The sequence below is a fragment of the Xyrauchen texanus genome, chromosome 2, assembly GCF_025860055.1.
Source record: "Xyrauchen texanus isolate HMW12.3.18 chromosome 2, RBS_HiC_50CHRs, whole genome shotgun sequence".
Lineage (NCBI taxonomy): Eukaryota > Metazoa > Chordata > Actinopteri > Cypriniformes > Catostomidae > Xyrauchen > Xyrauchen texanus.
Genome location: NC_068277.1, coordinates 45,219,334 through 45,233,651, shown reverse-complemented (window position 1 = coordinate 45,233,651; position 14,318 = coordinate 45,219,334). Strand labels below are relative to the sequence as shown.

General features: G+C 40.1%; 1 protein-coding gene across 5 annotated transcripts in view; it reads right to left on the bottom strand.

Moving 5' to 3' along the window:
- znf536 (zinc finger protein 536) overlaps nt 1-13,908 on the bottom strand; it is a 234,663-nt gene extending 220,755 nt beyond the window's left edge. The window contains exons 1-2 of one of the 5 annotated variants that reach the window (XM_052153944.1): nt 13,489-13,908; nt 6,225-6,258 (exon numbers count right to left, since the gene is read on the bottom strand). The gene's annotated coding sequence lies outside the window, so the exon portion shown is untranslated. Of the gene's footprint in view, nt 1-5,162; nt 5,286-6,224; nt 6,259-12,803; nt 13,280-13,488 lie in introns of those variants that run through there. The other 4 variants (XM_052153982.1, XM_052153953.1, XM_052153969.1 and 1 more) reach the window with 4 other exon arrangements.
- Between the last annotated feature and the right edge of the window lie 410 nt (nt 13,909-14,318).

Genomic DNA, 14,318 nt, shown 5'->3' with positions numbered 1-14,318 from the left:
AAAATGGCCAAATCTCTGTCCACTACACTTTCACATATAGCTTTGCTTTTATATTAAACCTATACATTTATCATAGACTATGCCTCTCCAAAAGTAAGAATCAAACTGATGGTGTGATCTTATACCTTCAGCATCTCACTCAAATCCTCAATATCCTTCTATGTTTTTCCTTTTTCTCTTTCTCCCTAGGCATGGAGGTGTGGAGAACCTCCCCCTTACTCATAACCAACTGACTACACTGTTTGACTAAAAGCATATTTGGACAGTAGAGAAAAAAAAATGGCCAAGCCGCCATAATTAAGATCACTTCGGAGATTACTCATGACAACAAAAGTGGGGAAAAAGGGATCCTGCGGCCAAGACGAGTGGATGAAACAGAGGAGCATGGGATGGGGCAGACCCCTCTTGTGCCTTGATCAAACGTCCAGCCAAGGGGAGACAGACTCCCATTGCGTCCCACTGTACATAGAAAGACATGCCAAACAAGTGTCTTTCTGTACTATTAATGGTTTGTGCTGCACATTTCAACCCAACATGTAAGTAGTTGATATGTTCAGTACACAGTGACAGACACCATTTCACACACACAGCAATTTCACAAAAAAATTCCAGAATAAGAGGAAAAGAAATAACAAAGTCCCCACAAATAAAGGTACTAACACATAGACACATACCAAAGGATCAAACAAACATTTTCGTATGCAATAACACAAATACACACACTCAATTTTGGAGTAACAATGCTGCAGGTGCTGTGCAAGTCTAATGAAGACAAATAAATGTGCGAGAGTGCCTAGAAGTCACATAATAACAAATAAAGATCAATACTTCTCAGAGGAGAATTATTAGCCAGCTTTGTGAGTTTTAGCCAAAAGCCTCTGGGTGTGATTTGTTCTGTCTCACTCATAACTTCCCTTTTTCACAGCAGACACAGAAACCCCACATCACATTTCTCTTTCTCTTTCTCTCTCTCTCTCGTGCTGTTACGGCTGTGGTTAGGGCGCTCACTGAGGCGTTGCAAGTTAAGTGGCCTGCCCAGAGGGAGCGCGGAGCTACGCAGTGGCCCACCTGGGCCTTGATCCTGAGACCCCCTGCGGTCAGAGGTCCATCTCCTTAACCATTCCTCCACGATGCTTCGCATTACCCCAGCCATCCTTAGCCTCCAAACCCAGCGCGGGAGGCCAATAATATAATCACAGGGATGTAGTGTGTGCCGGAGAGCCCTGAGGCTATGGCAATCAGCGGGGCTGAGTGAGGGGTAAGATAGACCGAAGGGAGAGAGAAAGGAAGAAAAATATATAAACAAAGGGAAAATCTCCCATAGCTTCCCCATTCGGCTCACACTGAAACTGGATTGTGTCGGATCATCATTTCTGGAGATGCGGGATGAGAGAGGGGCTGAGGTTTGCACTTAAACGGGGACCTCCCACGATGGAGAGTGATTGGGGAGGGGACAGAGAGGGGGTAAGAATCATGAATCTTCTCTGCCCAACCTTAAGCCTCTCTAGTTAGTTGATCTAACGATGACTGGTCACAGTACCATCATCATGCAAATTTAAACAGAGATGATCTTTTAGCCGCCAGATGAGGGGGCCACACATACAGTAGAACGTGTTAATGATCAACACCAGACCAAAGGCCCCTTCCCATGCACAAATAACGTCATCACTGGCTCGACTTGTTATGAAAGTTGCTCTCTTGAAACAGTCAATATCCAAAACTTTTTGATTAGAGCAGTGGAATTAATACATTTTAGCAAAATCCAACCCATAAATACCAATGTCATAATTTATATATATATATATATATATATATATATATATATATATATATATATATATATATATATATGTTTACATTAAGAAAGCACAAAGACTGTATCTTCAGAGGTAATATTACATTTTAAAAATGGTGAGACACAGAACAAGTGCTTTTATATTTTTAAACTTGTGTAGAGCTGAAAATATTGTACAGATTTTTTTTATTATTTTATTTATTTTCTTTTACTTTTACAAAAGCATTTTGAAATGTGTCTAACAACAAACACAGGAGATGCCAGCTTAAAGGTATATTCTAGGTTCAAGACAAGTTAATCTCAATCAACAGCATTTGTGGCATCATTTTAATTACCACAAAATTTTATTTTGACTTGCCCCTTCCTTTTCTTAAAAAAAAAGCAAAAATCTTGGTTACAATGAGGCACTTACAATGGAAGTGAATGGGACAAATCTGTAAGCATTAAAATACTCACAATTTAAAAAATATAGCCACAAGACGTAAACGATTTGTATGTTAGTGTGATTACAATGTGATAAAATCGCTTACTAACCTATTCTGTGTAAAGTTATAGCCAAATTTACAACTTCATGCCTGAAAATGTAATCTTAACAAACTTCAAAAACCCTAAAATGACTGTAAAAAATAAAAAAGTTATCTCAAATAACACACACGTTTCTACATATTCTAGAATAACACATTACTGCCATAAAACCCACATTAATCAACATTATGCCACAAATTATGTCGACTGAGCATAACTTGGAATATTTCTTTAACCTTTTCATGAGTAGGGTCTAAATTAATCTGCAGTGCCCCCCGGAATGAGTTATTTTAGCACATTACATTGCACAGCCAGTAGAGGGGGAAGAGTATAGATACGTTTTTTTTTTTATTCCGTTTCGTAAAATATACTGTATATAATATAGTAAACAAATTAACAAATGGGTTATGTCTGCTGTACTGTTTTTGTTTTATTCATTTCATTTTTATAGCTGTAAAAACAAATGAACAAATAATATCAGCAGTCCGGTTTGCCTATATGCACTGTTTGACTTCTCAGACATGTGTGTGTGTGTGGGCATGTTTATGTGGTTTATGAGGACAATTTGTTAGGTTACAAACTGGTAATTTCAAGGGTATTATGCTATAAATGTGGTTCATGAGGACATTTCTAGTGTCCCCATAATTTAAATAGCTTAAAAAACATATTAAACAATATTTTATTTTAAATATAAAAATGCAGAAAGTTTTCTGTGAGGGTTAGGTTTAGGGGTTGTGATAGGTTTAGGGGATATAATATATAGTTTTTTAACAGTACAAAAATCTGTCTATGGAAAGTCCTCATAATGATAGGTAGACAAACATTAGTGTGTGCATGTGTGTGTGTGTGTGTGTGTGTGAGACAAGCACTAATGTAAACAGTCTTGGCTGCATCCATCGGAGAATAACGTGCGATCAGCATGTTTTCACTCTGAGTATCCAAGTTTTAAACTGTTAACGTGGTCCTTTTGTGATAGTCTTTTTCATAAAACAAACATATTATATGCCTAAAAAGACAGTTTGAGTTGCTGTCTGTGTGAATGAAAACTGCATCTGCACCTAATCAGCAGACGTGGCTGCATGTATGGGAAGATTGCATTTAGATATGATGGCTGTGCATCTACAAGCTGTGAACTGTTATCATGGTACTTTGGTGACAATTTGGCTTTTTGTTACATAAAATAAACATATTTTGTGCTTGAAAAGACTCTTTGAGTTGCTGTCTGTTTGACGAATGACAACCTCTACATAAACAAATGGCAGCAGGCATCAGAAGATGATCGTGTTTGATGTATTGATTATCCGTATGAGAGCTGTAAACATTTTTTGTGGTAATTTGGTGACGAGCTGAATGAATGTATATAAAATAAACGTGTTCTGTGGTTTAAAAGACTGTATTAGTAACTGATATAGCAAACATAACATGTATAGCAAACATAAATAGCAGACACTTGAGCCTGTGTCAGGGTGAAAGCCGATTTGAATCTGGCAGCTTGTAACATAACTAACTGTTGCAGAAACATATATATGGGACGTAACTTTGCAGGGCCCAGTTATTAACTGTCACATATGTGTGACGGTACATATGAAAGGGTTATATGGTAACTATTATTTGTGTTCACTTGACCGGGGGAAGCAAGCTGGCTGTTAGCTTAACACAAATAAGTCATCCATAAAAAACTACCAGAAGTGTAACTGAACTCTAAGCTCTGAGCATGCCTTCCATTTTTCCCCTGTAAACTTCAGCTTCCAGCCATGTGGGTTTGGAGTGGATTGGATTGTCCACATTAACACAGGCTGATCTATACTGACAGCCTTATTTACAAAAACAGGGAGGTGGGGGGGCAGTAACAAGGCGAGTTACCCCACACTCTTTCCTTCACTCACTTAACTTCACTTTCTCCCAATTACAACAATTGGCAAGGACGCCATAACAAAAAAGATGAAACAGGCAACTTAAGAGACAGACAACAACACTTCGTGTTCAAGACTGAAAAAAAGGGAGCGGGCGAGAGAACAAAAACAATAACAGACAAGAAAGGGGAGAGGGAAAAAAAGCTGATTTGTGAAAATCGGTGGAGATTGTGGGAGATGTGTTATGGGAAAGCGTCAGCAGGAGGGGAGAAACACATCTTAAGACTTAAAAGGTGTGTAAAGTAAGCTGAGCATCGAGGGAATTGTCTCTGAGAGCCCCTTTAAAATTCACCTCCGTATTAATGCAGATAAATAAAGGCAAATTCCCAACAGTAAATACTGTTTAACTCTCACCTTCAGCAAGAGTTACTTAAAGCACTCCTCTCAGGACTGACAGCCCTCTACAAACAAAGCAATGCATAATGTACTGTGTGTGTGTGTGTGTGTGTGTGTGTGTGTGTGTGTGTGTGTGTGTGTGTGTGTGTGTGTGTGTGTGTGTGTGTGTGTGTGTGTGTGTGTGTGTGTGTGTGTTAAATACCTAGACAATGCAATTAATTCTACACATTTTAGTCCAAGATCCAACCACATAAATTGCAGTGTAAAGATTCCATATACACAATTTAACACTTTTTTATAATGTTTTCAAGTATAATTTCACTGTGCAAACAATTTCATTAAGGGAAGGGAAAAAAGGATTATGTGTTGTGGGAGTGCAGCAGTTTTAAACTGAATAACTTCAAATGTGAACAAATGATCAAATAGATTACGAAAAAAAAGTGTGAACTTTAACTTTAAAAACGAGTCTCTTTATCTGCTGAAATTGTTCTGGCCCAGTTCCTTTCAGCATGAGTACTGGCCCAGTGAGACAGAAATGAACAGATACACACAATTTTATACTTAATATTTGTTCTAAAAAAATATTTGCTTACTCATAAGACACTGAAGGTCTGAAGATGTGGCAGTGCTGGTGTGGATATAGGGGTGTGGGGGGTGTACAGTCACAGAGGGGAATGTGTGCATAGCTTGGAACAATCATTAGCATTCAGACCTGTTTACATAAAGTTTGCCAGAAAAAACACTATTAGAGCTTTTGGAGAAGGGGAAGAAGAAATCATGTTTTCAAAGTTACAGGATGCATTTGAGAACAAGATGCATTTATATTTAGACATATTACAGTAAGACTGTAAAATCTTATAAAGCACTCAGAAAATAACTTTCATAGTGATGCTCAGTGTCTTTGCAGTTATAAATCATTTATTTAAAAAAAATGCTTTAGTCTACAGTACATTAATGGGTATTCTTTAATGGTGCTTCTTTTCATTCTATTCTATTCTATTCTAATCTTAAGGTCTGATATTGAGAGATATGGCCCTGATATGAGCATGATTCAGTCCAAGTAGAGGGACAGACGTGCAAAGGTATTAAAGAGCTTTGCAAACAGGCGGTCATGTCCCTGACTGATATCAAGTGGCAGTTATCAGCACTGCCACACACAGATCTCTCGCAGCCTGTTCAAGTGCACAGCACAGATATGTTAAATACATCACCCTCTCTCTCTTTCAACATCACTATCTTACTCTCTCTTTTTTTCCCCAGTGTCAGTGCTTCCCAGTTTCTCCTTCGTATGCCATCTCTCTCTCTCTCTCTCTCTCTCTCTCTCTCTCTCTCTCTCTCTCTCTCTCTCTCTCTCTCTCTCTGGTTAGGAGCTGCTAATTCACAGGGTCTGATCTGTCTGTAAGGTTGGAGACGCCAATGCTATTCAGCCAGCCGTTAAATGGAGGAATCAGGAGACATTTGCTCTCCTCCTCTATCGCAATGACATCATTACCGGGAGAATCAACAGCACAAGCAGTCTGACCGGGTGTTAGTGTGACAGTATAAGTGTGTGTATGTATGTATGTATGTATGTATGTATGAGAGTGTATGTGTGTTAAACATAAAAGGGACATATTCAGGAGAAATTAGGGGGAATAAAAATAACATCAGCCTACCTGTAAGATACCAGGAACCGGAGTACACTGTCAGCTGAAAGTTCCCAAGTGAAGAGCGTGGAGAGTTTGAGAGAGAAAAAAGAGAGGAAGAGGGAAAAAAAGAGAATGAGTGAAAGAGTCGTTTGCACATAGTGGTAAATGGCATATCGCCACTACTTTTTTTCCGCACCTCTACCCCCTCTTTTTTCTGTCTCCCTTCACCACCCCTCTCAAACATTGCACTAATAGCCACCTGTGAACCACACAGCCATATGATCCACTTTCAGGCCTCTGAAGTGGAGTCACCTCTGTGTTTTCGGCCCCCTCCTCCAATGATAAATCATCATCGTTTAGCTAATATCCGTTTTTAACCTCACTCCCTGATTAACAACACTCTTCCCCCCTGGATACAAACCACTCCTGCAACAGTGCAGCTAAATAGCTAGCCTCTTTTCCTTTTTTTCTCGCTCTCCGTTTCATGTTCCTTTGCTCTCGGTTTCTCATTTTCTTTCCTTCACTTTTTAAATGATAGGTCCTTCAAAGATAGGACAAATAATATTCCATTAACCATGACTGTCACGTCTGTTTGAAAGGGTCACTATCAGCATTTTAACCTTCAACTGCTCAAGAACAGAAGACAAGGCACATACATTTTAATTAACCAATAAAAACAATTCAAAGTCCCAAATAAGCGAGGGAATGAAAGCAGATGTTATGGATTATAACGTGTCTGTTCTCAAGGAAAAACATAAATATACTTGTGTAAAATCACAGTGGTGATTATGCACACAGATACAACGCACAAATAGACAAAAGTATTATGTGTGCCTGTGGTAAATACTACCATGGTATTAGGACACATAAACACTCTTGTGGAAGTACAGAACAATTGTGGTTAAGAGAAAATGTTGGTTTTACATTTGATATGGGCACCCCTAGTGGACGAGGGAGAGGGGAGAGAAGAGAAATCCAGTCGGCGCAAATCTGACTGCTGGTAATTAGAAATTGTCAAAGTATTTGCGGTAAAGGAATTCCGACATGTGAGCGGCATGGGCTCACCAACAAAGGACCCATCTTCCCTGAGTAACAAGTGGAGGGAATGAGCACCGACAGAGAAGCTAAAATCCCTCAGGCTAAAGAAATCCAGCTATTGTAGTAATAACCCCCGAGACCTGGCTGAGTATGTACAGCTTTCAGAGGTACTTCTCATCCTATTTGTAGCCCTGCTAGTGTTATGTGTGTGTGTATACTGGTAAGAGACGGTGTGTGTATAACATAGGTCACTTCACTGCTCATGCATTCCTTTTTTCCCATGTTCTCTGTCTATTTATTAATATAATTTTTTGTATACAAGTGCAACTTCCCAGTACAAATACTCGCTGGGGTTTGCCTATAATACTATAATGTATTTTTTTCATCTCTCGCCTCATTTTTTTCTTCCCTTTTTTGTTCCACAAGGCAAGTTTCATTAAAGATCCAATTATGCAAATCAGGTCCTGAAGAGCCAGTTGAATATGCAGTATAATAGTGTACCGTAATAGTTCAACACAATATACTGCATCTGAGACAGATTTACGAGGCAACATAACTGCTACGCCTCCATCCTTTGGAGAAAACCTCTTGATCATAATTAAAGGTGCAGGGTCCCTCTTTCCTTCCTAGTGGCATCCATTTTAACCAGGCCAACCTCTAGGGGACTGCTGCCCCCACAGTAAGAGGGGGTGCACCCGTCAGGGTCAAGACCTGGAAACAGTTCAAGGATAGGCGCTGTTAAACTCCCCTAATTATCTGGGGACATCTTGTAACAGAGATGCCCTCTGCTACAAGCAGACCACCCAGCCATCAGTGGTATCTGGCACTATTTTTTGGGGCCTGTGTAGCACTGCAAATATTTACCACTATTTTAAGAGCTCAGATTAGAATGCAAAACAGCATAATAGCATGTGCTTACGGCCAGTGATTGACAGGAAGTTGCTTGTTTGTTTAAAGCCCCTGTCTGCGGAGATGACATGGCTGTAATTGTGTGTTTCTCACCAACTCAAAAACAAGCCATCATGTAAGATGGTGCTGTATAGCGCATAGGAATTAGTCTTGTTTGTTTTTACGGTAACACTTTACAATAAGTTTCCATTCGTTAACATTAGGTAATGCATTAGGTACCATGAACAATCAATAATTTTTTAATCTTTATTAATGGTAGTTAATAAAAATACTAATGTTCATTGTTAGTTAATGTTAGTTCATAGTGCATTAACTAATGTTAACAAATACAACATTTTATATTAATAATGTATTACTAAATGTTGAAATTAACATTAATAAAAGATAAATAAATGCTAAATATGTATTGTTCATCAAGTGCTAATTCATGTTAACAAATGTAGTTAACTAATCTAACAAATGCAACCTTATTGTAAAGTGTTACCATTTTTTCTTAAATATAAAATGTACATTTAATTGAGGTTACTGCTGAAAGATTACTGCAGTAACAAAAAGCAAGTTGAGATGCCATTCTTGAAAAATGGACAGATGGAGTGTGGTCGGGTGTACGGGTGACTAGGTCTCCCTCTCTGGAAAAAGAGTGAGGCCATAACCAAAGGCTGACTGGGTTTCCCAAGGCTATGTACACCTGCCCCTATTCAACACTTTCCAATGACCACATATCCCACAGCATTTCTATATACCATCTCTCTTTATGAGCTCAGAAGCGAGGGACAGAATGAAAAAATGTGAGCAATGGAGAGTAGGAGAGATGTGCATGTGTTTGGTGTTGGGGGGGGGGGGATTTTATCCACCCATTTGCTCTCCCAGAGGAGAGAATTATGAGAAGGAGCGAAAGAACTTAGTAGGATACAAACCATCTGCACACATCTGTTCAGCTCTGTCACTTGCGCACAGGCTAACTTTAACTGTAACGTATGCTTGTCTCCCATTGCTCAATATTCCTTGCAGCACCATTAGTCTATCTATATATTTTCATGGAAAGTGCCTCGGGGTGGAGTAGAGCAAGCCGTATTACCAAAGACCCCCATTGCTCTCTCTCTTTCTCTCTCTGTAGACAGACAGACGCTCCTTCTGGTGGCACCCTGGCATGAGGCAGTGGAGACAAGATCATCCGTCACCACCTCATCTGTCAGGGCACTCTTTATTCTTAGATCACACACTGACTGACGTCTGTGATTAGCCCGCTCAAAAACTTCCACTCCTCTACCCCTCTCTCTCTCCCTCACTCACATTCGAACAACTACGAAAAGCCTTAGAAATCATCACTCATTTATAAGTGACATGTGCATAACGAAATGTCCTTATTCCACTATAATTATTTGTTAAATACAAAAGTTGACATCTGTCAGTAACTGAAAATTCCCATTTATATTACGTAAAGTGACATGCTGAACTGTGTCTTCGGCTGTACACAGAGGATATTGAATGACAGGGAATTATGCGCTTAATCAATTGGAGAGGACAGGCATAGGAGTAATGTGAGGCACTCTTTTTCTAAATGTACTTTCAGAGAGTGGTAGATTCTATAGCAATATGTATAGGACCACACCCAGAACTTTACACAGCGATTAGGAACACAATTTGGAAACAATCCCATACATAACAAAAATGTAAAAAATGTATTTAATATTAATATTTTCTGAGTATTTCATTTTTTTTATTTGGATTTTAAATGTCATAACCAAAGATATATTAACTCTTTTCCCTTAAGTTAACACAACCTTCCTCTCCAAGGTCGCTAAAAGCTTGAACACAGCCTTACGCTACTTTGTTAACCCAAGAGCATCGTACAGGTGCCCAAACAAATAAATGTGACACTCCGGGTGTTTAGGGATTCTACAGCCACGAAAGGCAAGACCAAAGTCTTCAGAGCTTGAGAGGACGGGAAAGAGAGCGACAAAGGGGTGGGGGCGTGGGGTCGGTGTTTCCACAGCACATATCAATTAATACCTAAACACGCGGCGGCCTTGCCTGCCACACTGTCCCCCCCCCCCAGAGTTGCCTGGCTAGGGCCCGGGCATCTGGAAGACAATTTCCTCCAATTAAAAGGAGCGGAGAGGCATTTAAGTGTGGAATGGCTGTTTGATCAAGTCTCCAAGGCTCAAGCGCAGATCCAGGCGGCTAAGCTGGAGACTGACAGGCCTGGAGACAGAGCGGGTGAGAGAGAGTGAGAGAGAGAGAGAGAGAGAGAGAGAGGGCTTTGAACTGCCCGTTGGCACTGTCCTGCCCTTAGCCATAGTGAGGGCTGGGGAAGTGCACCTCCACACACCGGGGTTATTGGGGATGGCGGCATCAAGCACGCAGACCTGGGAACACACTAACACTCTCGAATGCTGCCAAGTTGTGCCACACAACACACACTTTCCCTGCCGATTGAGAGCAAGACGCATATGTAAATGAGAGCGTACACACCAGGGAAGAGACATTTTGACAGGATTGGCTTGGTCTGTTTAGCCCCATCGAACTGCTATCAGCTGCACTGGCAGAGTGTATTCGCAAGAGTCTTCATAACACCCTTTCTCTCGCTGCATCTAAACGAGTTTGATATTTTTCCTCTCCAAAAAAAAAAACCCTAAAAAAAGATGATTCTGTGTTTCAAAGATGATAAATTCCATGTTATCATTATATACATTTTCAGTGGAGTATGTCTTTGTGATAGCAAAGTAAAAACATTGTGCTCCAGCTTTTTTTTATTAGTTATGCTTAGTATTTATTTATTTTTTTAAATGAGGGAGCATATTCAGCATCACAACAACAGCTTAACATAATTGTGCAGTTTTGAAACACCTTTTGTATTACATTTTAATTAAATATGGTTAAAGATTGCACATAAATGAATCAAATATTTTACTCGATAACCTAAATTCCACTGCCTTCACAATTATAAACAAACGACTATGCATGCATGATTATTTCCTCTTCCCTTCTCGCCAACCACATTATTCTAGCATGCATTTTATTGATTGATTGATTGATTGATTGATTGATTTGAATTTAATTTAGTATAAAGGATTCCACAAGAGTATATTTGTGGTCATGTTAATGCTGACCTTTCAAAAGTCCAGGCTGATTTCAAAAAAGAATGTGTGACTTGACTACATCACAATGTCATTTCAAATCAGAAAAATGAAAAGAGCTGAGAAAAATGTCTACGCCCAGACACTATTACAGACATAATATCCGTTAAACAATGACGGTGCATCAGTACCGCCTGCTATTTGTCCCTTTCCACGAACAATGAACAATGAGGGAAAAAACAGTAATCTCATTTTAACATTGCAGAAGATGTAAACAAACTAAAAGTACGACAAAAGCTGCGCGTGTGCGTGTGTTTTAGGCTATACAGTTGTCTATTCTTTCACTTCAATAAAAGTTTTGGGTCACCTCCTTATTTAAGTTGGCAAGATCAATCTGCACCTGGATCTGAACAAATGTGTTAGATTAATAAAGACACTTTATCAGCGACTGCAGAAGCATCTGAAGTGTGTGTGATAGATTGGTAAGCACAGCTCCGAGGTCATGCAATGTGTCATATCATTATTCTGACCCTGAGAATGTAACAAATGTAAGCTGGAGATTTGTGGACTTACAAAATATGCGCAAAACAACACGTGCAATTATTTTATTCAGTGTCGAGACGCGGTGAAAAGTCGCTCAAAATCATGCCTACGTGCATGCATTTCATCTGAAATTCTTCCCGCAATCCCTCGCGCATTTCTCTCCCAATCTTATATTCTTACAACTTTCTTTCCCTTTTTTCCCTCCCAGAATAGCCTACATCATTTCCCCAAGCGCCAATGTTCGAAACAGTCGTTAAAATCTCCATTTCCAGGGGAGACGTGCGTGTTTTCCCTGCAGATAAAAAGGTGTTTTAGTCTGATATGACATTTAGCCCTCAGTTGTTGAATGCCATCATAAGGCTTCTGTTCATAAGAGGTCGATCACAGCACAAAATGGCAGGTCTCACCGGCTCTTCCATCTCACAAGTTTTGACACATGACATGCACTGGGTATCTTTGATCCTAATTCTCCAACCGATCTGTGTTCACTTTAGCTGAAATCCTAAACGCAAAGCCCTTGGGGCTGAAGTTATAAAGTTTGAGCAGAGATTGGAAAAGAGGGAAGTTTCTTACAGCGCCTTCTCTTTGCTTGGCCAGCAGTCGCGAAAATAAGTCTGGTGCCCATCGATTTTTTTGGTGCACTTTGCAATAATGCACAATTTGCTTTACACTTCCTAAATAAACTATTTCGCATGAGAGTGAAATTAAATAAGACGGCTTTTATTATTATTATTATTATTATTATTATTATTTTAGTGAAGCAAGTTCACATGATCAGCGTGCAATAGCCTACATGCTCGCGAAGTGAAGTTGATTTATTATCTAGTGACAACAAACGACAGCGTTTTAGACAATTAATACTGCATTCGATCGTATTGCAAAAAAAAAGGCCTGATTGTAAAGATACACGCGCGCGCGCACACACACGCACACACACACACACACACACACACTCATCTTTCGCACAAACTGACTTCTGAAAGCGAATCGAGCGAAAACGATCCGCGAGCCCACTCCTGATCTCGCCACTTCTTACCTATAAATGTATCCAGACGTCCTGCGTGTAGCCACAAGATGCGTTGGGAAAGATTGTCTTCATTGAATAACGAGGCATGTCCACATGATTGAGCTGATCATTTTCTTATACTGCTGATAGGGTTAAAGTATACAAACGCGCGCGCGCGCTTCGGACCTGTTATGATCGTCCTCTCCTGAATCCTTTTCCCAACTGTTCCTCGCGCATCCCGAGTGCTGAAAAAGCGCCTTTGATCGTCTTCGCTCAGTTTATTCGCAATATAAACGCGTTCATTGATACCGATCAGCCAGCATCACAAGACATTTCCCACATCTACCCGTTCGGACTCCCCCTATCTGAACGGTGAAATGCATTGTACCGTTAAAAAGACACTCCATTGTCGTCCATTCACAGAGAGCGGAGAGAGTCTTGCGGCATTTGATGGGACTAAATAGCTTGAACCCTTGATAAAACAGCCACGGTGCACGGAATAGAATCTCTATCCGTCTATTAACGCGGTTTTCACTCCATCATCTCATGTTCTTGACCTTGACTTCCCTGTTAACACTTATTCAAATCTGTCTATCCTCACTCGCAATGTCAGCATTCAGACGCGCCGTAATTGGCTTTGATGCCCGTCGCCTTTTAAATCACACCGTAGACAAAAATCACACACAAATACAATAAAAAAAATAGACGTTCTTACCTTTTGGGGAAACTATCTGAAGTCTTGTATCCTCGGCAAAAAGTCCAGTGAGATGAGCGGAGAGCGCGCGAGCATCAGTCAGTATAAGAGAGAAGTAATGAGTGATAAAATGACGCTCATCTGCACTGTAACCTTGTGGCGTATTTAATGTAAATAAGCCGGTTATGTTGCACACAATCGCGCGCACACACATACATGCAAACTGAGAGCGGTCAAGATGGGAAGCGCTTTTTTCAACACTCTTCTAATCTCACGCGTCGCACAGGAGCGCATTTTTAAAACAAATGCATGAGGAAGCGTATCGGTTTGTAAATATGATATGAAATTGCCACTCAGCGGGGCGCGTAGCCTAACCAACAACCTCACTCTTCATCACAGAATGAGGGAAAGGGTCCAGGCACCGGTCGAGGCACTCGCTCAGAGACGTGGGAGAATGTCCTCTGGAAAGGTAGTACTTCGGTGAGGACATGCAACTTTTTTGGGCTGAACTTCAGCGGCAGGACAGTAGCGCTCAGGTCGATGCTGCTTTACATGAGGATTATGTATGATTGATTTAGAGGCAGAATAATGCAGTTATACATTCAGTGTCCCGACAGTTGACAAAAAAAAAAAAAAAAAAAAAAAAAAAAAAAATCTACTGATTCAATACACTCTTTGTTGTGGAATTATTTAATGATTATGTTGTAATTAAGGGAGCGCTTTGGTGGTGGTGGTAGTAATAATAAAAACAGTATCGGTTTCAGGGAATGGGAGTGCATGTGACTGTTCGTGGAGAAAAGGACACTGATGCTCGAATGCAGACGAACTGATTAGTCCACTGATTGATTATT